This window comes from Strigops habroptila, chromosome 1 (genome assembly GCF_004027225.2).
Source record: "Strigops habroptila isolate Jane chromosome 1, bStrHab1.2.pri, whole genome shotgun sequence".
Lineage (NCBI taxonomy): Eukaryota > Metazoa > Chordata > Aves > Psittaciformes > Psittacidae > Strigops > Strigops habroptila.
In genome coordinates this window covers 36,723,277-36,748,241 of record NC_044277.2, presented here as the reverse complement: position 1 = coordinate 36,748,241, position 24,965 = coordinate 36,723,277, and the positions used below count along the sequence as shown (strand labels likewise).

At 37.9% G+C, this 24,965-nt stretch overlaps 1 protein-coding gene across 5 annotated transcripts in view; it reads left to right on the top strand.

Moving 5' to 3' along the window:
- The window catches only part of NKAIN3 (sodium/potassium transporting ATPase interacting 3), a 353,092-nt gene that overhangs the window by 303,411 nt on the left and 24,716 nt on the right, over window positions 1–24,965 (top strand). The window lies entirely within an intron of this gene.

The following is a 24,965-nucleotide window of genomic DNA, read 5'->3' as shown; positions in this document are numbered from 1 at the left end:
GGGTCAAGCATCAAAACCCATCCAAAGCTTCAGTTCAGTGAATGCTTCCCTTGCAGAAACATCATGATAGGGTCACGAATAACAAAAACATAAAAGAAGTGAAAAATCAAGACAAGTGCTCTGCATGGCTAATCACTGCTTGCACAGTGTGGACTGGGAGCCTCATCCTTCACAAGCCAGGACTTTCCAAATGAGAAGAGCCTTTCTGGGCACAATGAGAGGAAAAGCTTTCAGAGTTGAAAGCCAATTTCGGAAGACAATGTTCTGGCCCAGCATGTAGCAGCTCCCTGTCTCTTTACTCATGTAAATACTTGTGCTGTCACACTTTAATTTTTTTTCTTTGCTGCTTATTATTTTAAAGTTCTTTTGCTTCACCTTCTTCAAAAGCTCAGATGTTTCTACCAGCAGTCTAACCCCTGTGTGCACAAACAGTGCCAGCAGCATAGCTGGGAGAAGAGCAGCAGATCATGCCACAGGCAAACAGGAGGCACCAAGGGGAATTCAGGATGATGAATCCACCTTGCTAGTGATGGAAATGCTGGAGTAACTTCAGCCTCTGTTTTCAAAGACTGGGTGCTGAAAAGCAAAATGTTTTGCTTTATTCCATATAAATGAAAACAACCAAAGTCTTCAAATCACCCCTCTCATTCCCATGTCAGAGAAGAGATATAGAAGCAGTTAACAAAGAAAGGGAAGGAAGCTGCTTCTTAAGATGCAAAATTATTTTTAGACATCACTGTTTTTAGGAGTTAAGAGTGTGGATGAATTCCTGACCCTAGAGCAATGAATCACAAAATTACCACTGCTTTAAATAAGAAGGGAATTTTTTATTCCTTTATGTACAGATTTTCAACATATACAAAAAACATTCTCCGATGTCATTTAAAAACCAAAAATGCTGAGAGTTTAAGTGATAACTGTAGTTTAGATTAAATAATAACAGTAACTAATGAAAAGACATAGCACAACAGTCAGATAAATTTTCAGGTACCATTTCCTTACAACAGCAATGATAACCATAATTAACAATGAAAAGAAGCTCTTCACTCAGTACATCTGTCTGCTGCCAGGAGCATGGCAATCATCACAGAATACCGTACTCTACTAACTTTCAATCTAATTCTGCCATTCACAGAGTTTCTTGTGTTATTTCCAGACCCCAAAGTGCTCTCTTTCCCTTTTGTGCATGTTCCTTGGCTGTCAGTCCTCCTATCGTGGCCAATTTCACTGAGGCCACACAAAGTCTGAAAGCAAGCTTTGGCACCATATCAACTATAGAAGCTTCTCAACAGTGTAGGCAATGACTATTGCAAGGATTTTGGACTCTATGAAATACACAGAAGTCCTCCTGAATGTATAAATAATTATTTACTCAATTTGCCCTCCATGTCTAAGTATTTGACAGCATCTGCCAAAAGCTATGGACAAAGATGAGTTTCCAGTCTAAATAGATTTTGAAATACAACAATGCAAAATAATTTGGGAAAGTGCCCTGAGATCCCCTCTGACCGTTTGACCTGCTATATAGCCAAGCATGAAGCTTGAAGACTTTGTTCTGGATTTCCATGGCTAAGTTTGCATGTGAAATACCATATTGTTTAGTTTTGTTGCTGTGAAGCTGTGAGGACTGAAAATATGAAAACAGGCTTTATTAAGGGAAAATAGCTCCAGTTTTTAAAGACTGAGACTAATTCCTCAACACAAACACACTATTTAGTGGCATTATGAAAACCCAATCACTAATTCTGTAAGCACTATATGAGATAATCCTTAGGAAAAAAAGGATAATGAACAGGAAGAGTGTTAAAAAACAGAGTTGCTGAGCTAAAAAAACAAAAAAGGGAGAAAATGGAAGTTTCATTGGAAGCCTGGGAGTTTCAAAAGGAGCCTAAATTTGCCTGGTATTGAGTTTTAAAGCTTCAGCAACATTCAACCATTTGCAAGTACTGTGTAAAATCTGGTTTTACATTCTTTACTATCCTTTGAATCATCCTCAGATCATCTTTAATTGAGTAAGGAGGGTGGAAACCAGGGGAAATAGTAGAAGTATATAGGGCCTGAAAGGCAGGAGACTTCCGGCTGCATAGCTGGCTAAGTAGTCATTGATAAAGCAGCTTGGGGAGACTTATTCTGTTACTCTGAATTATGACTGAGAATTTCTAAATGAAGAGGCAGTCAACAGTGCATCTACACATTAGCATTTGTGCAGTAATTTGCTCTACAAATGCAGTGTTGATTTTGTAGAAGAACATAGCATACACCTTCAGAAATTGTCCCTGTGTGAAGAGATCTTTGGCTTTTTGCTTTTCTGTCCTTTGCAAAGGGACCCATAATTTGAAACGGGCTCCCTAGCTACAGAATTTATTACAGTATAGTTCTGCTCTTCTCTTACCCTTTAATTTGACCTTTCTAGATGCAGTATAATAATTTTCTGTGCTATAATATTAATTAAGAATTGAACATTTCCACCTGTTAATGCAGTGAAGTGAGATTCTTCTCTTGCTAGAGCATATTAATAATGTCACTAATTGAGACAATAATTGTCATGACACAGGATCCCTCATTTTGCTCTGAATGAGTTTTAACCATGGGAGAAATATGGTATGACCTGACATGGGATATGTAAACTCTAGTAATGACAGAATGTGTTGTAATCAGCCTGTAAGGCTGGGGATACCCACAGCAGAAACAATTGGCTGCAGGCAGGAGAGCTTCTGTGGGGCTGTGCATCCGTACACTATTGTTAGGGACTTTGATACCATCAACCAGTTAATCTGGCCATTATTAGCTGTGTGGCACATCCTTATCCCCTCCACCTTTCCTATGGAGGAGTGTAGTGTTGCAACAGCTCAGACCCCCTCCCTGAGTGGATTTTCCTCAAGCTAGCCTGAGGCAGGTGGGTAGTGTGGAGCAACCTCAGATCAGTCTCTGGAAAGCCAGAGGAATACTGTTAAGAGCCTTTGGGAGCAATTGGTCTTTAGCTTTTCAGGACAGCATGAGCTTCAGGAGAATTTGACTTCTACGGAGTAGATGAGGAAGACAGATGTTTGCAAAGCCTCAGATGATGGGACAACACATCCCTAAGAAAGAGGTGCACCCTTTCGCTTGGTTTTACTGATGGGATAGGTGAGCCATAGAGGGCACAGTGGACTCAGTGGGATGATTTAGCAGATCCAGGAGAAGAGGACAGATTTCTTTCATGTCAGATTAGCTTCTTATTCACTATATCACAGTACTGCTCAGAAACACCGCATGAAGTGTGTTTATTGGTCATGAGAGTAGATAGTCTTCTACTTCACCTTGTACTTCAGTGTGAAGTATTATCAGATGTATTCTGCAGGCAAGTAGAAGAGATAAGGATGGGTTAGAGACCTGATTTGCACCTGAGAGTTTTGCCTGTCCTGCTTCTATTAACATGAGATTTGGAGTGTTGGCTAGTATGTGACACAGGATCAGGATTTAGGCTTCTCTTATTCTTCCAGGCTCTAGTTAAACTCCAGTATCTTGATATCTTTTAATACACTGCGTACTTTTAAAAACTGAGACAAAGTCTAAGTGGTTGACTGATGGAAACCTGTAAGCTGGTAAGTCTTGGTCTTTGTTCTTGTTTTGTGTGACACCTAGGGGAGGGATTGGGGGAATAGTTTAATAGCTATGTTTCCAAAACTATTAAATGGAAATATCAGTATGTAGCTATGTACCTCATATGAGGGTTAATTAGAAATGTTTGTATTTACAGAAGTAAGCACAATTTTTGCATTTCTGTGAAACGAAGGGGAAGTATCTCATTCTAGGTTGAACAGCTTCTGACCACAGCAAAACAAGAGACAGCCATTTGTCATATTCTTTCAGTAGTGAAATGTCAGAGATAATGATTACAGTGATCACTGTCTGTATGTAAGTCTTGCACAAAGTGTTAAAATAAATATTTGCTAACTCTTTATATATGTGCCTTTCTTTTCAAGATTCAAAGTCTCAGCCAGGTTTCTCCAGCAAGGCAGGGAAAATCAAAAGCACAGCTTCCTATGTTAGAAGTGCATTATTCTTGGCTACAGTTGCTTTGCTTTAATATGCTGTTACCTTCTGCCTGAATTCAGTGCACTCAAGCATTCTCTTGATGTTCATAACTGCTGCTGCCTACTATTCAGATATCTTCATCAATCTCTTCATGATTGTTCCTAAGGATTTTTTTTTCCCTGAGGATCGAGGCTGTTCAAAGCTCATCCTTGTGTTAAAAGTCTGATTAAACTTTCAGTATAGCTGACAGGCCTATCTGTGGGGATTCCAGATTATGCATCTGGAAGCATTTGATCTTAAACAGTATGAAAATAATGTTTCAATAAACCAATGTTTGAATGCTACTATGTTTATAATACAGTAAATACTATCTCATTATCAGCTTTTATTCACCAAAGAAATTACTTTTCTCACAGCTGCCTCAGCTGCAATTCCTAGTCAGGTTTTTTAGAGGTTTTACAAATTTATCTTAGCACTGTATACAATAGTGTGCCATATTTTTATTGAGCACTGCTTAAAATATGCTATAAAAGTAACAGTTCAAACAGGTTATTGTAGGGCCTCTACAGAGTTTCTTAGGAGGAAAAAAGTTTTTCCTGTACCATGTCAAAACAGTTTCTATAGTCACCAATTCTTCTGTTCATGAATCAGAGTAGAGCAGCCCAGCTGCTTTCAGCTGAGATCAGTTGTCCTCCCCTAAGTACCCCAGCAGCCTCAGGTGTGCCATTCCTAAGGGTTGCCAGCCTTATCTGCTGCTAGAGTGAGATGCCTTTTTAAAATAGAAAAATTGCTTTCCATCAGTGCTTTTATTTGAATTTAGCTGACCTTTGACTGCAGGATGCTTTAGATACACAAATCCTAAACCCGAGTTCTCTCTTTTCTTGATCTTGACTTGCTGCTTTGACTACAAGTTATCTTCGGGAGATCTGAGGCCAGAAAATGGCTAACCACCATGATGGAGGGTGCTCATCTCTGCAGCTGGAGACACTAACCATAACATCCAAAGCATGCGATCTATATGCAATATGGATAAATACCCCTCCAGTAGATCCTCCTTTGAAGGGGAAAATAAGCAAGGCAATAGCATTAGAAAGCGTAGTTAGTCTGAAATCCTTGCTAAGCTGCAGATTATACACAGCTATTTCCATAGCCCTTTGTGGAGCCAGCTGGCCTCCCACAAGCAAGCAATGAGAAAATATTAGGAAGGATTTTGCTCTAGGTCTGCCGGTCGTCTTTCCCACACGATCTCTAGCTCATTTTTAACATCTCTTCTTTCTCTTTACTTCTCCTTTCTGTCAGTTGTCATCATGCAAATAAAAACCCTTAGGAAGCAAGATAAGATAAGCTAACTGCTAATGCTTATTGCCTATTAGTCATGTTAACCTATCTAAGCCGGGCAGAAGACAAAACTGCAGTCACTTACTTATGTAAGAAAAGGTAATGTTTTCATACACGCTGCACCTACTGGAACTCTTTATTCTTGCTAGTCCATCAATTTAAAAATGACAAGTATATTAAATAGATGGAACTGGTTCTGCAAAGCATTTCATTGGGACAAAAGATACATTGTACTAAGATATTATTAAAAATATGGAAAATGTGTGGTAGAAGAATTGTTTACCTAACTGCCTATATGCCTTCTTTCTGACTGTAACTCACATGCACTAAATCCTTCTTTGAATTGTCTTTCACAAGTAGGAATTCCACTACAGTAGAGATCTATTTTTATATACCATAATAACTGTTTGTCTGCACAAATCATCTAAGGAAGTTTCAGATGGAGTAAACATTTTTAGGAAGTATTTTGGAGACATATAATGCTATAACCAACAGTAAAGAAACTAGCAATGCCAGTCAAAATATCTCATTTTCCACGGTCTGTACAGACAAATAAGCAAAGGAAATTCTTCCAGCCTGGATTATTCACCTTCTGTAATGCACATAGGACAAGGTATAGGTACAAAACAGATGAGATTGAAAAAAAAAAAAGAAAATGAGCAAAATGTAGTAAGGAAACTGCATTTATTACTGTTTACTGCAAAAATTACAGCTTCCTTTTCTAAGAATATATAATAGTACATAATAAAGTATAATAGTTCATGTTCAAACACTACATTTTAGTTTACTAAATCTTAGTAAAGCTACATAAACCTTCTTGATAAAAGTTTTTACAGTAAGAACAGCCATTCAGTAGTATTTGGCAGAAATATGCAGATGAGAAAAGGATGTTCTGGCAAGAAACTCCAACCTACATTTTAATTGTCACTTCCCCACTTGCTGTAACTCTCATTGCTATTATTCAGCATCTTTGCTTTCTAAAAAGCAGTTAGACTATATCTTAGCATATTTAAGGTAAGATTTTACCTCTTTTATAGTCTTCAAGCTAATCACATTTGGGTCAATATAAGTGAGGTGAAGATTAGACAATGACAAAAAACTTTCTGGAATACATTTTTTTTTTTATTCTCCCCAGTTTGGAAGATATCTTGTGCCCTCTAAATGAAAGTATTTAGTATCATTATAGACACCTTATGCTACCCCACCAAGTTTTCAGCTGGCTATTTTGAATGCCTAAGACATTTGCATATGGTGAGTATGAAGTGGGACCTACAAGGCGTTGACCTCCTGGAGTGGCAGCTGGAAGCTTGGCAAGAGTAGTCTGATTCCTAAAATTATATTAGATGCATATGTTTAGGCATTTATCCACCTTCTGGATAGATGTGGGCACCTAGACATCTGGCTGGCAATATCTCAAAGGTGCTTCCTAGAAAAAATTACAGAGTTATTCTCATGTATAGCTTAGGGTCCAGCAGTAATTTATTTTTTTTTTAATGTTGAAGATGTTTAATATTTCATGGTGATGATTCATTTAGCGTCTGGGGAAGGTAATATACCATCTCGAATAATATCTCTTCACCATCAGAAAATAATACTCCTCCACACCTTGTTTCTCTTTTCAGCTTTGGACAGATTTCCTGTGTGTCATATTTCTTTCGTAATAATTGAATCTTGTCCACATAGTAGCCAGCACAAAACCTGAAGTGATCAGATTCTGCTTTGCATCTCATCCACTCTTGTTATAGCTGTCAGACAAAGTTGTGCCCTGTCTAGATTCATAACAACTTTAATGATGGTTTTCATATATTGGCCTGGAAAAACAGTTCAACTGTCTGAAGATTTTCGCTTGCAATAGGGACTCAACAAGAAGTATGAATCATTATTGACACACTCAAAATAATCTGTCATGCTGCTTTAAAATACTAATGAGAAAACCCTGGAGTCTTTTGATATTAGTAGTCGTTTCACGTTGTAATTGAATTTGAAAAGCTCTGTTAAGATTTTTATCCTCTGACAGTAACTGATTATTTCTAGAATAAAATTGTTTGGTAAGTGGCTTAGATGGCAGCATTCTGAAGACCTTTGCACTTACCTTTCTATGAACAATGTGAGCTAACAATAGACTGTAAATGCAGTCTCCCAGATTCAGATGTTTTAAAAGTGTGTGTAATTTAGTATCATAAACTTTCCACAGAGGTCATATTTTCTAGATGTTTAGTCATCCTTATAATTCTTATGTGGACATCCTCTAATTGTTTCTCATCTTCGCTGAAGGGAAATCTCCAAAATATACACAATCTGTCAGCCTTACTGCTGCTGTGTTCTGGGGCACTCCTGATTCAGCTTGAAATTCAGTTTTGCATCCTACTATGCTGTCTGATTTTTTTCCCCAACATTTTGATATTATCAAGCCATAATCTGGGGGTGTTTCATTATTCTGTGGCACTGCCTTCAAGTACTTCATTATTCCTACCTAAGTATAGTAATTTGCACTTGGCCTTACTGAATCACATCCTATTTTTTTTTCCAGACCCTTTGTCAGTTTGTCAAGATTATTTTAATTCTAATCTTGTCCTCCATGGGGCTTCCAACTGCTGCCAGCTTGCTTCCATCTGGAAGTGTAAAAGACATAATATCTCTTCAGATAACTAAGTGACTAATGAAACTACTGGATAGTACTGGACCCAGGTGCAATTCTACAGAGCCCCATCAGCGACCATATCTTAATTTGATGGAGAACAATGAGTAGCTATTTCTGAGCACAGTTTTTCAAGCCAGTTGTCCAATCTATACAACAGTACTTTGGTCTAAGTGATATTTTCATAGTTTGCTTATAAGAATGTCAAGCAGTGTCAAAATGCTTACTAAAATCAAGATATATCACACCTGTTGCTCCTTCCCTAACCACAAAGCCAATTATCTCTGATAAAAAGGAACAGACTTGATCTAACACGATTCAGTTTCTGATAAATACATATTGGCTATTAATTATCACGTTGCCTTCTTACTAGTATGTTTATTTACCCACTGATAATTTGATTCCTTGTTTCAATATGTTTATAGTAAATGAAGTTAGGGATATAATTCTGTGTGTCTTTCCCTTCTCTCTTCCTGTGTTTGTGTCAAGAGACAGGGACAATCTTTGACCTTCTGATCTTCAACCTCTTCTGTTTTAAATCAAATTCTCATGGGTATGTTCTAACATGTTTGAGATTGCTTTAATGAGACTTCTACATGCTTTGAGGTGAATTTCTCAGGGCTAGTACATCTGAATTTCTTTAGATTTCTAATTTATAAAAATGGTCAATAACATATTTTTTTTTATTCTCACCTGAGTCCTTCATTAGTGTCACTGGCATGTCTTCGCTGGCTACAGTTAATCTTTCTACTGAAGAAGGGAGTAACAAGAAAAGAGATTGGAATTTTCAGCTATCTCAAGACCATGGTTCTGTATTCATTCCCTTGAAGGCAGTGCTGTTTAGCATAGTGAAACCTTATATCTAGCTGCTCAAACCCATGCCTCCAGTGGGCTGGAGGACATGTTTGCATAGCTGCAGTGGGCTGCACAGCTGATGGGTGACCTGCCCATGCTGTAAAATATTTACTGCTGCCACATGCACCTACGGCCTCAGGGTCACATTCCTGAGGATTGTGACATCTTGTTGCTTGAACTTTTCTCTTTATTAGTAGTATGTCACTGAATGTTTTTTACAATGCTTTATTTAATTTTTTTAGTTGTATCTTGTGTCTTAACCTTTCTGCATTTGTCCCTATACATTTCTGGGTTTATTTTATATTTGTCACTGGTAACCTATGCACAAGTCATCCCAGAGACCATTATTGAGCCAAATCTGTCACTTTCTATGCTTGGAAAAGTTGGTACTTATTCAGTGTGTGTTCTTCCAGTCTCATCACTTTCTTGAACTTCTCTTGCTGATAGACCTGTTTGCTCCTAGAATCTACTTTCCATCTTGGACCACTGCAATCTGATTCCTGGGTGTTTACTGTCCTCGTTCCACTGTTCTCCTCCTAGAATTGTTATCTCGAGTAGCTCACGGTTTCTGTAGTGCAAGCAGTCTTCCCATTCACTGTTATTTAATGCAAATGTTATCAGTTGTATTCATTATAACATAAAAAAACCCTCTAATCCCTTTCACAGAACTTTCTGCATGAAAGTATGTAACATCATACAGATTTTAAGGTTTTCTTAGTATCAGTTCTTACCTCTAAAGGAATAGAAGGAATTCTAAATATTTTTTATTCATGGTGATTCCAATTTTTGAGGAAACCATATTGAAGACAAAATTAGTATGTTCTTAAAACAGTATTTATCTAAGAATATTAGAAGTTTACACAAAATATTATTGGTTACTAAGTTTGCATTGGGTTCCCCAAATTGCTAAATTTAATAAATATTTAAAAGATATATAAGAATATCAGAAGCTGAAACTGTATGTTTATTTTCCATTTAAAGCATTAATTGTATGCTCCCTGATGATTTTACAATATTTCCAATTGTAAAAGAGATTACTGAAATTTTAGCATTTTGTTTTGCAATAATTTATAATCTGTCAAAAGCTATTTTAAGAAGTTTCTTCTGACCTTAAATTAATACATTAAAGATGTTGGATAACAGTATTTTAATTTTTCGCCAGTAAAGATGCACACGCTATTTTTTTATCTTGAAAAAACTACCTGAAAATTATTTCTTTGTTTAGATTAATTTGAGGAATCGTGTTATACTATTTTCTTTAATCCACTGTTTATCCATTCTGAAATATCCATGTCACTTTGGACACAGAGTCAGGTGCCTTGTAAATACTTTCTTTAACTGCTTGTGTTTGTGATCCATGTTGCAATCTGAGAGGGCAACTTATTCTATAAACTAAAGGATTTTATTAAAACATTTAGCAAACAAATAGGCAACTAAGCAAGCACATTATTAAGATAATTTACTTCCATTCAGCTAATGGAAAGGATTGAATATATGATCAAATCAAGGCTACAATTAAGACTGAGTCAATGAACCAGTAAATTCAGTTTCTCACATCATCCAGCTAATATGCTACAAGAATGCCACTGGAAATAATTATTTGTTATTTCTTTAAAGTCCATTTTCCTTCCTCCTTAAGGCCCTATCAGTGATCAGTATAATTTTAGCATTATGTATGCAGAAGACATAAGGAGCCATAGGTCACAGTTTAGGTATGACTTACAGTTCGCTAGTGAGTACATCCCAAAACAGAGACGTCCCTTGGACCTGTCACAGTGAAACTGTTTTACCATTTCTCTCTTCAACCTCATCCTTACCAAATATTACTGGTTTATTGCTCTCTTCCTTTTTTCATGTAGTAACATAGACTCTTTCCCCTAACTTTAAATAAAGGTCAAGTTTTTAGTTGATAATTATTTTTAAATAGTTAATGTACATGTAATTTAGAGATTAAAAATATTTTTGCTGAATGCAGGGAATTTTTGGAAGTGTCATCTTGTAAGCATACACGTTTTGCCATGTACAAATGTAAAGAATGAACCATTTCCCTAAGAAAAGGAAAATTAAGGAAGAATGAGTTCTAGTGAAGACTGAGTCACACAATTGTGAATCTCTCTAAACAGGCAGTAGTTTACATGCTGAATATGAGATCTTTAGGTTTTAATAAACCTTCCAAACTCCCTTAACTAAATACTTAGGTCACTTTTTTATCTGAAGAACCTAAGTGGAGAAAAAGGGACATTGAGTTTTGTAGGCAAGTCTATAAGAAAATAATATATATGACAAAAGAACAGATTTCTTCTAAGTACTTTTCACTTGGGGATGGATTTCTCAGTCCATTTTTCAGGACCGACTAGTTGATATTCTAGATTATGAATACAGTTCAGTCCTCTCCCTAACGGACTAAAAGTGGACAGACTTTTGGGCCTTTGGTCCCAGAGGGAAGTTGCTTCTGTGCATGTTTTTCATGGACCATGGATACGCTAATTTTCCAAAAATCTGAAAAATACAAAATGTTCATAATTATGATTGGTACTTGTAAGACTGATGTCAGTTTTTGAGATAAGGTTGTGAATATGAGTGCCACAGTCAGCTAAATAGCATTTTAGAAATGTAACAATTAACATAACACATCCTTCCTTTCATTTAAGAGGGCTTTTTTCCATGCTTTTTTGTTTCAGTTCTTAAGTATTAATGATTTTTTACCAGCAAAAATTGGCTGACTAATGTGGCTTTTTAAAGACTTCAGAACCGAATCCATAGAGTATTTTGTTAAAATAAGTGTTATAGCCACTTTACTCGTAATTAAACAATAAAAGTTTTCCTGACCCAGTTATGAACATAGCCCATATTTCTCAGAATGAATAAAGTTGCAATGAAATCTTGAATTATGAACTGCTGAGAGCAATCTTAGAAATCTAGCATGATAGCTGAGCATCACTCTTTTCTATTCCCAATATTTTGTGTTGAAGTATTTAACATGTCTTCCCTTTCATTTGGAATAGGTAGTATACCTAACTGAATCATTTAATGTGTATTCCAAAACCTGAATGAAACCTAATTTCACTTAATGCATTTCAATTCAGCAAATAATGTATACAGTAAGCCTAGAGCTAACATTTTTATTTCCCATTGTGTGTTACTTCTAATTTTACAGCTATGCGATGTACAGGTGAATTTAGCAGACATAAATAGTAGTAAATTGACATGTTTAATGCAGCAAACATGAGTGCTTAACATTTCCTGGCAGTATTGTCTGGGAGTTCCTGGAAGAAATCTGTTGGAGCTGAAATCTTGTTCTTCATAGTCTTCAAAGAATGTGTTTTTCCTGCATGTGCCTAATCAGCTTTTTGACTGCTAGGTCTCATGTCTTCAGCATGCTTTGGGCATTGAGTTCTACAACTTAAGTCCAATTTATGCGGAAAATGTCCTTCCTTCAGTTTTTGATGAAAGGCAACCTCTCAGTCTGTGATCTGATGATTCGGTTTGATTTTCCATTGTTCTTCTATAATGAAAAGTGGGATTAATTATTTTGTATTCATCTTTTCCAAGCCATTCATTATTTTATTTTTTCTATTATTGTCATCAATTGTCTCCTTTCCAAGGGTGAATTTGTTTAATCTTTCCTTATTCTAAAGCCACCCATATCTTTGATTATCTTTGACTCCTTTCTCTGTATGTGTTCTGATTTAACTGCTTTCTTTCTGAGATGAGGAGAAAGAATTGTGTATAGCACTGAGGATGCAGGACACAAATGATTTGTACAGTGCCATAATGATGTATTCTACTTTCTTTTCTATTCCTCTTCTACTATTTGATTCTCCTTTCTGACTGCTGCTGAGCATTGAGCTGGTGTTTATAGTGAACTAATTACAAGTTTTCCAAGAGTTAATAACAAATTTAGAGCCTGTGACTGTATATATGTAGTTATAGTTGATTTTCCTATGTGCTCTACTTTGCATTTATTGGCATTGAATTTCAGCACTAATTTTATCACCCAGTCACTCATTATCATGAGATCTGTCTACAGCATTTCACAATGGACTTTCATTTTGTGTTGTCACCAACCTTAATCGGGTTCCTCACCCTATTTCCCAGTCATTCATGAATACTTGACATGCACAGGACTGAGCATGATATCTGTATAGGGCACTACAGATAACTTTCCCCACTGTGAACACTGATCTACTCATACACCATTTATATATCCTTATACTTCGGGGGTGCTGGTCACAGCAGGTTCAACAGGAGTCAGCAGTGTGCCATGGCAGCCAAGAGAGCAAACTGCATCCTAGGACACATCAAATGCAGCAGGACCAGCTGGACAAAGGAGGTGATCATTCTGCTGTATTCAGCACTGGTGCAGCCACACCTTGAATGCTGCGTGCAGTTCTGGGCTCCATGGTTTAAGAAAGACATGAAGGTCCTTGAATGTGTCCAGAGGAGAGAAAAAAAGCTGGTGAAAGGGCTGGAAAGCATGTCCTCTGAGGAGCAGCCAAGGGTTCTGGGCTTGTCTAGTTTGCAGAAAAGGAGCCTCAGGAGGTAACCTCAGTGCTCCCTACAGCTTCCTAAGGAGAGGAAGGGGACAGGGAAATGCAGATCTCTTCTCCCTGAGATTCAGTGATAGGATGCATGTGAATGGTTCAAAGCTGTGCCGGGGGGGTTTAGGCTGGACATTAGGAAACATTTCCTTACAAGGGTGATCAAACTCTGGAACAGGCTCCATAGAGACGTGGTCGATGCCCCAAGCCTGTCAATGTTTAAGAGGCATTTGGAAATGCCCTTAACAGCATGCTTTAACTTGGTCAGTCCTGAATTGGTCAGGCAGTTGGACTAGATGATCGTTGTAGGTCCTTTCCAACTGAAATATTCTGTTCTGTTCTATTCTATTACTAATCTATTCTTTTACTAATCTATTCTTTTACTAATCTCTTCTGATTTTTGAGAAGCTGTGGTTACGGATCTGTCAACAAATCAGTTGGGTCACCTATTCCCCAAAAGGCTTTAACATGGGACATGGCATTCTCCTTCCGTCATCTTTAATTTTTCAGCGTTCAGTCACATTTGTCCTTGTGTCCTCATACTGAAAAATTACAGTTGTGCTGATTTGCTTATTAGAGGAGCCAGACTGTCTCTCCTTGATTTTCTTTTTGATGAAAATTCGCTTTTGTAAAAGTTAACATTTCAAAGAACTGTGAGAGTTGTCAATAAAATAGACCTACCTGAGTTTCCTTTAAATGAGCTAGCTCTACTCCTGCTCGCAATATAGGGGAATTGTAACAGCAGGGGAAAGAGTGCCATGAAGTTTAACTTCCCATATACTTATTCAGCTAGTCTGTGCAACCCCACACAGTTTAGTAGGCTTAAACTTATTTGTACTTGCAAGGAAGCAGAGGAAGAGGGTTCAAGCAAACAGCTGGTGCAATGGAAGCAGAAAAACCCTAGAAATGTACCCCAAATACTCAAAGCTTCCTGTTTTGGTGATGCCTTCAGCCTCCCCCATGTGTATTAAGATATCTTCCAGGGACGAAGGACATGCTTCTGAGGTCCTGGTGTCCCTGATGTACAGGAGGAAGATTTCTAGGCAAAGATCTGTCCCAGATCTGGATGCAAAGAGGAGGAGGAGAAGTGGGCTAGCACTTCCTTTACCTGACTTCCTCTCCTTCAGGCTGTGTAATTCTAAGTCTGTCTTCATATCAGAACAAGACCTGAATAAGCACCACCACCTATGTCCTAAATTTCTTTAAATCTGAGCTTGTTTTCTGGAAAGAAGCTCTATATGCTGCAGCCAAAAGCTCAGTCTAGGTGTGCCAAAGTCAAGGACTCCAAAGACATGCTTCCAGTTAGTACCTATCTCTGATCAAGACATATAATCAGTGCAGCAAATTCAAAGCAGAATTGGCTGCTGTTGCCATTCCTTTCTGCAGATGCTCTCTCTTGCTACATTTGCATTTCTTTGCAGCAGTAGCCTCAAGGTAGGAGTTAGAGCCAAATCTGCCTCCCATTTGCTAAAACATCCTGAAAGTTGGCTCTGAGGCCATACATAAATTTACTGCCACTGATACACCCAGCATGTGGGGGCACACTCCCCAGCAAGATAGGGATACTTATGCTGGTTTTGTACTGACAGTGGGAGACCATGCCCTTTCTAGAATGTCTCCAGCATAGCTTGTGTATTTTCATGCTGCCTGATTACAGGCTGAGCTTAAGTTCCCTGGAAAAGAAATACTGATTTTGGGTTCACCCTGGGCTTCAGGCTACAGAACCAGACCCAGATGAGGGTAAAGGGAGCAGTGGGATGCAAAGACAAGTAAAAGCTGTTGGTAAGAAACTGGAGCGAATAAGACACAAAACTACAACGTACATACTGGGACCATATATTGCAAGCAAATAAACTGTGCCAGGCAGATGTGGTGTGAGATCACGCTGGGCCAGGTATGACTGGAGAAGCAGCTTCTGAAATTCATTAGGCACTGATAGAAAACAAAGCTTCACTGCAATTCTTGATAGCTTTTCTGCCCAGGGGGAATCCAGCACAAAAGCCTTTTAGCACACAGTTTAACTGGGAATTCCTGAGCAAACTGATAACATTGCTGCTTTTATGATAGTCTTGTTTCTCACATATCACCGCAGACCACTCCACAAAGCATTATAAGGATTGGGGGGTGGGGGTGGTGGTGGTGTATGTATGTGTTTATGTACCTCCATTTGTGCATTCAGCTTGAAGGAATTAAATGGTATTATCTATAGTAAGAAGAACTACAGTGTGAAGGATATCCATAATAGAAATCCAACTCTTACACAAAGGTTTTTCAAAAGGTAGAGTCCTTTGTGCTGCACAGTTTTAGATGTTACAGTTCTGTGAAGAGGCTGCTATGTTACCTGCCAAACACATAAATCCAGCCACATTTCTGATTATAGTATTGTTTCTTCCAAAGAGCAAAACCAGCTCAGCTGTGGCTCAAAATCAAGTCATTTGCTCTGTGCTTTGAATACGACAGATTCATACACAACTGAAAGCACACATGTGGTAGATCATCTGCTAAGTATCCTGTTACATGGAAATAGATTAGGAAAAACAAAGTGATGAGCAAGAAGCAGTTTCTTATCTTCACCTCCTCTGCTTGTGGTACACTACTGTAGTATTTCAAACACACACAAAAAGGCAAAACAATATAAAAGTCTGGTGGACATAGAAGTGATTTGTTTCAACTATCATTTTTGGGAATCAAAGCCATCATCTGTTTGCCTGTTCTGTCTTTTCTTACCTTCCCATCATCTGTTTGCCTGTTCTGTCTTTTCTTACCTTCTTAAAGATAGAGGTAAACTTTCTTTGCCAAGAATAGAGAGACTTATCATCTGTGGTCCTCTAAGGAAGATAAGATTGTAAGAATTTCCAGTATATATTTGCACATGCAAGAAAAAAAGATCAAAATTATTATTTTTTGCCTGATTTTCCTTGTGTGTATTGAAGAAAATATTAGTAGAAAAAGAAAATTGAACTATCCAATGTCCAAAAATAATTAGGAATTGAGATCCGCAGAGAGAAATATTGTATGCTGCTTTTCCAGTTCCCCCTGCAGACTAGATTATAAGAAAAGTTTTCAGACAATCTGTGCTCATCCATGCTGCATTACATGAATTTCTACACTCTTGTGAATTTTAACCATTTCTTGGTTATTATTCAAGCCTTTTTTTCTCTCTGTGATTTAGTCAGTGCCAAGTCTAAGCTGGTGCATGTCTTTCAGGCTTTGGAGCTTATTTTTGAGGAGCATTTCTTTGTCTACCCCTCCTGAAAATCCTCTCTGAGGGTTCCACTAGTGGGGCTAATATAAGCATCCTGGTGTGGGTAGAGATTAAATCTTACTTTGGAGTTCATTAGATCATGACACATTTACTAACATGAGTTAATATGATGGCTTAGGTTTCATCTGTGGGTTGCTTTTTGTTGTTCTATTTTTCCCTGAGGTATGCTCTGACATAATTGTTATTAGTGAAAGCTTTGCAATTTTTTTTCATACAATTTCAAACCATGTTTAGGGATTAACAGGAGCTAGGATAATAATTTTTTCAGTCTTAGCTATTATTACCTAGGTATTTAAGAAGCATCTATAAGGGAGGTTAGAGAATAGTGGAGGGCAGACTAGTAATTCTGTTCTTGCGCTCACTGTCACCCCACTGAAATCTTGAAACGGTTGTTCGTATTTCCATGTCCTGGTAATGTAATAGTTTCATGCATGTGTTATTTACGTCATGCACGAAGGGAAAGAAATATTTTTGTAGAAAATAAGTAATTCTTACAGATTGAAATGCATTGTTGGAATTAAAATGCATTTTCTATGTCTGTTGCCATACGTAAATGGAAATAATACTCTCATTATGTGCCTTCTGATCTAATAAGGAGGGAAACAATATCTTTTGTCAAAGGACATCTTTTATAATTGCATTCTAAGCAGTGGAAGAATTAAAAGGAGTACTAGCTTAAAAAATGGCCAAGGTTTGCAATATTCTGCTGTTCTGAAAGGAATTTAATTTGGTACCTCCTGCATGCAAAATCATTTTCCCTGGGATTCAGAAACCTTCCAAATATCTTGTCACATGCCAGAGAGATTTACGTTGGCTCTAGTCACTGGCAGACATTTCTTTCATTCTTTCTTCTGATTTCATTACCAGCTTCCTAAGTGGTACATGCAACTTAGTGGAGGTGAAGTCATTACCTAATGTGTACCTTGAAATAAAAATTCAGGTTACAAGACACCATCAAACCTGAATTTCTTCCCTATATCAAAAGATGTGAAACATTGTGTCATCTGTAGATAGCTCTGAAATTGTCCTCAACACTGACAAGTTAAGGTAGAAGCAAATTAAAAGTAGTAGTTTAGAAAATATAAAACTAAATTAGACAAAATCAGGTTTACAGAAATGAAGGCTGGCAATCCTTCTGTCTGTTTATTGTGAAATTAGGTGTAAAGGGTTTTCTCACTCCCTGTTATTCAGTTGACAAGCTAATTAGTCATTAAGCTAAATATGAGAACTTTGAGCCCATTTGTAGGACAACTTTTATTTTCTTTACAGACTGGAGGAAAACTAGATCTAGAGAAAGCCTTGCTTGTTTATCCAGTTTTTTTGTCTGGAGAGAGGGAGCGAGCATACATCATGTTCTCACTTGTTTTTCTCAACCCTAACAAAGCTGGGGCACACCTTGGCAACATAACATGTCAGTCCTCCCACTTAACCAGTAAAGTCCTTTTGGGCAACTGAGCAATAGGGGTAATTATATGTTTATGCTGTTGGAGAGACAAAATCCCAGACCAAGTGCAGGCAACAATGGTTCTGATCTTGACCTGGGAAAATAGGATTGTCAAATACAATTTCTAATTTAAAGACAAAGGGACACCATGGAATCCAGGATTTGAGAACAGCAGATACAGGGTAGGATGTGAAAAAGCATGGTAGCTAACACGTATAGTCTTTTCCAGCATGCTGCTCTCCCCTCCCAGTGCTACATAGACAGCATTCAAGAGGAATTATTTCCTGCAGTATTAGCCAACAGCAACCTCTATGTATTTTAAGAATAGACATTTATTTTAATATCTCTGCTCACTTATTTCTCCGCAACCAACATAAAGCAAAAGTACCCGTAAGCTCCTGTCACCCGCTTTTACAGTCCTTAAACATTTTAAGGCCTATCAGAGTCGTAGCCTCTGGGATCTCTCCCCTATAGCTGTAAATGGCACAGCTGGACCAGACTGGCACTGGGTAGTGTTGTTGAAATCGGTAGACAGTGCCCCTAAAGGCTGAATTTTATTCAAATCAAATCCGATAGATTTTAGGAAGATGAAAGAAAAACAAACAAAAAAATGTTTAGACCACATAATGTACTTCAGGTGTTGCTGCTACCGTATCCTGCTATGTTTTCTGGACATTTTTCCAGTTGTTTGTTTGCGTTTATGGTTTTTAGATTTCTAAGTATCTTAAGCTTCAGGGTCCTACTGCTACCACTGTAAAATGTTGTGCATTTCATCATACAGTTCTAGAAAACAAAAACCTTTGAGACTCGCTAATTCAGTTTTTAAATTGTCTATAATTATATAGTTTTACAATATATTTCTAATAAAACATATATAATCGAGCAGTTACAGTGCATAATTACATACAGTGACATAATTGGATAATTATATACAATAGTATATAGTATATAATCATGCAGTTATAGTGAATGGTTATTATTATGCTACAAGTATATACTACTGTTACTCTTGATCCTGATTCCTTTGTCATTGTCTTGTAGTACATGGAGTTATACTTTAACTGTGCCTGATAATCTTGGCTGTATTTCTATCTATCTATCTTCTTGCTGATTCATATATACTCACAGATCCTATTTCTCATATATATATTTCATTTTGATTTAAAGTTTTTCTAGTCTTTAATGGAAGAAAAGGGTTTTACAGTCCTCTTTGCAGAGTATTGAGACTGTTAGAGGCAAGTAGGCTGCTTAGAAGATGAACTACTCATGTTTCACCCCTTTATTAGAATGTTTGCCAGGTTATACTTTTGAAGTACTACAGAGATGCATGGGAAATAATGTTCTTTAGCTGTCATGAGCAAAAAAAAAGTCAAAAAAAAGCCATATTCATTGAGATGACAATCTGGGTAGATTTGGTATATACAAGGAAGGATGTGAAGCACAGTTACATTACCTTTTTGATTGGAGGAATCTTCCAAATCTAGTTTACCTGTAGGATCACATTCATCCTCTGGGAGCCCCGACTGCTGAACATTTATTTAGTTTATTTGGATGGTCCTATGTTGTTGTAATGAGATCTCTACAAAACACTTCGTAGTAGCTTAACAGTGATAAGTGTCCTATTGTACACCTAATCTTGAAGATTAACCTGATAGCCTGGGGCACTGCTTCACATAATCTTAAATATCTGGTATACACTCACATGTCTACTTTGAACCAGTGGAACTTCAAGTAATCACATACTGTGAGAGTGTATATAAAGGCCACAGGTGATGATGAAATAGTCAAGCAGAAAGATTTGAATCAAAATTATCTGATTCATCAATTTTAATAAAAAATATTTCAGTCTTCAGAAAATACCCTTGATTTAAATTATCACTTCTAATTTTATTTTATGTTTTTCCTTGTTTTCGTAGAGAAAGGTTAATCCACATTAACTGGTAACTATTAAAATACATTAAATTGCAAGTAAATATACATTTTACACTCATTTCGGTTCTTATTTTTAATAGGATATATTCTAGCAATATTAATTTATTAAAACAATTATATGTCACAGCATAATTTGCTCAGCTGATTAGTTTTTTAATTTCTTACATGTTTTCATAGTTTCTTACAGTTTAATGATGGACAATTATATAACCTAATTTCACTTATGTTAAACTAGACATTTGTATTTCATGAGATGTCTGTAGCTTAAGCCTAGACATTTTAGTTAGAATAAAGCATTTAGGTCCCCCAGAGACTATACTGCCTGCACATGAGAAAAATAACAGAGAGTACTACTTCATTTCTACCTAAGGCTATCAGCAGAAAATAAATTATGCATCAAAAGCCTTGATAATAGCATCATATAAATGTACCCATGTTTCACTAATAAGAGATCCCTTTGTGCACCCCACACTGAAGTCTCTGACAGCTTAGCCTAGGTTACAGTTGTTCCCCACACCCTAAGCCTGCTCATTGCTATGATTAGGAGAATGAGAGTAACACGTACCAGCTAGTCATTGAAGAAATAATTGGTTTGGTATAAAAATACTGGTGGTTCTGAAAATACTGGAAGGTTGTGTCCAAAGAATTATGTCCAAATGGAAACCAGTAACAACCTGTGTCCCTCAGTGATCCGTACTGGAACCAGTGGTATGTCATATCTTAATAACATAGCAAGAGTGAGCCAGTGGTATGTCATATCTTAATAACATAGCAAGACTGAGCACACCCTCAGCAAGTTTGCTAATGACACCAAGCTGAGTAGTGCAGTTGATATGCTAAAGGGAAGAGATGTCACCCACAGGGACTTTGGCAGGCTCAAGGAATGAGCCTGTGTGAACGTTATGAAGTTCAACAAGGTCAAGTGCAAGATCTTGCATCTTAGTCAGGGCAATCCTTAATATTGGTACAGGCTGGGGTATGAAGGTATTCAAAGCAGTGCTGTGGAGAGTGACCTGGGGATCCTGGTGGATGAAAAACTGCACATGAACCAGCAATATGTGCCTGCAGCCCACAAAGCCAATCATATCCTGGGCTGCATCACAAGAAGTGTGGCCAGCAGGCTGAGGTGATTTTCCCTCTCTACTCCACTCTTGTGAGATACTACCTAGAGTACTGTATCCAGCTGTGCAGTCCCCAGCACAAGAAAGGTATGGATCTGCTTGAGCATGTCTGGAGGAGGGCCATGATAATGATCTGAGGACTGAGAGAACTGGGATTATTTAGGTCCAGGGAGACTTTATTGTGGCCTTTCAATATATAAAGGGAGCTTTATATAAATATATGTATATATTTATATCTACCTATAAATATATGTATAAAGAAAGACGGAGAGAGGATTTTTACCATGATCTATAGTAAGAGGACAAGGGGCAATGGTTTTAAATTGAAAGGGTAGATTGAGATTGAGCATAAGGAAGAAGGCGAACGTAAGGGTGAGGGTGGTGAGTCACTGGAACAGGTTACCCAGAGCACTTGTGGATGCCCCATCCTGGAAGTGCTCAGAGTCAGGCTGGGTGGGACTTTGAGCAACCTCATCTAGTAAAAGATGTTCCTGCCCATGGCATGGGGGTTGGATGAGGTGATCTTTAAAGTTCCCTTCCAACCCAAACCATTCAGTGATTCCATGAAATATTTGAGTATTTTATGTATTGCTTATTCTCTCCAGAGCAAGATGTGTACCATAACAGCTGTGTAGCTGGATGAAAGCAAGGGACAACAACCTCTTCCTTCACTTTCTTACTTGATTTTCTGCAGAATAGCACTGACAAGTGTTTTCTGAGACAGGTTACTAGACTGGGCTCTGCAGGCAAGACAGGGATTCCCCTGTGCAGTGCAAGAATCACAGAAGGTTTCCATGTCTTGAAACACAACATTGTCAAGACAAGTTCACCGTGGCATCTAGATTGCTCTCTGTATTAAGACAGAGGCTCCCATTTATACTTTCAGGTGCTAGTGACCTTTGCTGCTTTGGATATCCTGTTCCAACCACTTTATCATTCTCTTTGAATGATTACTGAAACTCAAGATGAGCAAATTAAGTATCTTCCAGCTCATTTGCATCACACTTTCTTTAGTTATCAGAGAACACACATTGAAGTCTATCACTTGGTGCCGGGCCAATAGTCAACGTTTCCAATATCAAGAAACTGAGCACTACATATCAGTCAGCTCACTGCAAATTGGCAATTAACATGATGGCTAGATGGGTTCACATGAGCATAACGTTATTAATTAAATAGTAGCTGGGTTAATCAAGATAGAAAAAGTAATTTGTTGGAATAAATATTTTATTAGTGTGTCTATCAATAAAGCCAAATAAGAGGTTTTAATTAATTCATTTATAAAAATATTCACACTGTGGTGTCTGTAACTCGTTTAAGGATCTGGAAATGGGTCTCATCTGTAGAAGGATATATTCCCACTTTATCACTTCATGTTAATTGTACTTTAGGTATCAGTTACCCAACTATAATTACTAGGATGTTAGTTACAAACCAAACATTGCTGTCCATCTCTGAAAAGCAATACCTGACAATTGGTGGTAAAGGGCTCTTTTTCCTCCTGTTTGATTTATTCTTTCAGAAATGTGCATGCTGCCATTTAATTACAGAAAGATATTTTTGGAATATTGTGGGTTACGATACCTCCCAGCGTGAACCTGATCTTTCTTTTTCCCCTAAGAAGACCATGAAACTGGGAGAGGGTGAATATATTTTTTTATTTCCCCTGGCATTAATAACTAAACAGGTTGGGGGAAATGGTGTATTTTAAACAAGTGTATGCCATAAATATAACAGATGGCAGTGATTTCTATCTGACTGAGGAATATTTATCTAATAATACCGAGAAATATAAAGAAATACTGAGAAGCAGAGAGGCTGCTGATTTTGCAAGGTCATAGATTAGACAAAGTGTATTTCAAACACTGCAGAGGGTGGGAAAAGATTTACTTTAAGGACAAGATCTACTGAACAAGCAAGATATAAGTTGTTAGGACTGCTAAAACAATCAGGCTTGCCATGCCACATACTTTTTTCGGAGGAAAGATCTCTTAGCGTATTTTCCCTTGTTGCTTTCTTCTTTGTGTCAGGTCGGTTCGTTACACATTAGAGTGAAAGTCTCTTTCTCTGCTTTATCCACCTGTCCACTGTTTTATACATGCGGGAGAATTTGCTGGAAGCCCTTGCAAACCGATGTTTTACATAATATGCATGGATATGGAGTACACATGTATCTTTAAAGAAGGAATTGCATTCATAAAAGTAAATTTAATGCAGAATACTAATTAAAAAAAAATACACAAAGAAATTGGAAAATGGTAAATAATTTCAAATATTTGATCTTCCTTCACAAGCTGTACTACAGTTCATTTTTGTCATTATTTGTTCATTATTTACTCAGTCATGTTTAGGGAAAAGAAAGATACCCAAGTCACTTACACAGTCCAATTCCGCAATATGAATGGTAGACAGGACATACTGTAAATAAATAGGTGACAGTCCCTCATGAAAACTCACCTGTTTTGTCACATTTGTGTAGCACTATTGCGATGATTTTTTAATCTGTCTATCTGTAACGTTCAGATTGCACAAGCAATACACCTCAAGTACTATCATTTTTTCATAGAATCATACAATAAACTAGGTTGGAAAAGACCTTTAGGATGATCAAGTCCAACCCTTACCCCAGGACTGCCAAGTGCACCCTTAAACCATGTCACTAGGGGCCTCGTCTACATGGTTTTTGAACACTTACAGGGATGGTGATTCCACCACTTCCCTGGAAAGCCTGTTCCAGTGCCTAACCACCCTTTCAAGTGAAGACGTTTTTCCTAATATCGAATCTAAACATCCCCTGGCACAGCTTGAGGCTATTTCCTCTTCTCCTATCACTTGTTACTTGGGAGAAGAGACCTTGGAAGCCTTTATATCATATTCCTCCAGTTGCAATGCCTGAATGGTGCTCTAAACTGTGAAGTTTAGGGAAAAAAATGTGCTTAATCCTTCAAGAAGTCTGTAAGCCAGTGATGGTTCTGAATGTGCAGGCCAGGAGAACCACAGGATCCCATTTTCATTAATAACAGGAAGCTGAACTCCTCTTACCCACCTGCACAGTCTTCAGCAGGTAAACATGGGCTCTCACTGAACACCCCAGACCTGCCGTGGCTCCTGGTCCTGTTGGCTGCAGTTAACATGACACTGGGCACAGTGGGCCATGGGTGCTCAGGCACAGCTAGTTTGCATTTAGCTGGCTCAGAGCATTGGTACAACAAAGTGGTGTCCACCTGACAGAGGGTATGGCAATGCTGTCCCAGTAATTTGAACCCTAAAAAACCAAGGAAGCGGCCGATATTGCAGCCTGCTCAGAGTAACAGGGACATTGGGTCAAACTCTCTTTCCTGAAACACCACTGAGGTGAATGTCCTGGAGAGGAAGCTCTAACAGGACTGTGCTGCAGCACTGTGATAGGTCTCGTTCACAAGTAACTCGGCTTTCGCGTACTGTAGCTTAAATCTCCATGGGGAAGATTAATCCCTTAGAGGAGGATTGAGCTGCAGTGAACTAAGGCCACTTTATTTCTGAATGGGAAAGGCCACACAGGGATTTAATGTACTTTATCCTATGTGCATTGATTTCACAGCTTTAGTTAATTCATCTTAACTTCCCTGAATTCCCTTGTGTGGACAAGCTTTTTGTCTGCCAAGAGGTGCTTGGAGCTGCTTGTAAAGCTCCTCGTGCAGCCCAACCAGAAAGCAGGCTGGAATTATTTTTGTGCTTCTGAAGGAGCTTATACCTGTCTAGATACCATTAATTACCTCTTTCTCAGATGGTTGATCCATGACGCCCTTAGAAGAACTATTTTAATTAGATTTTT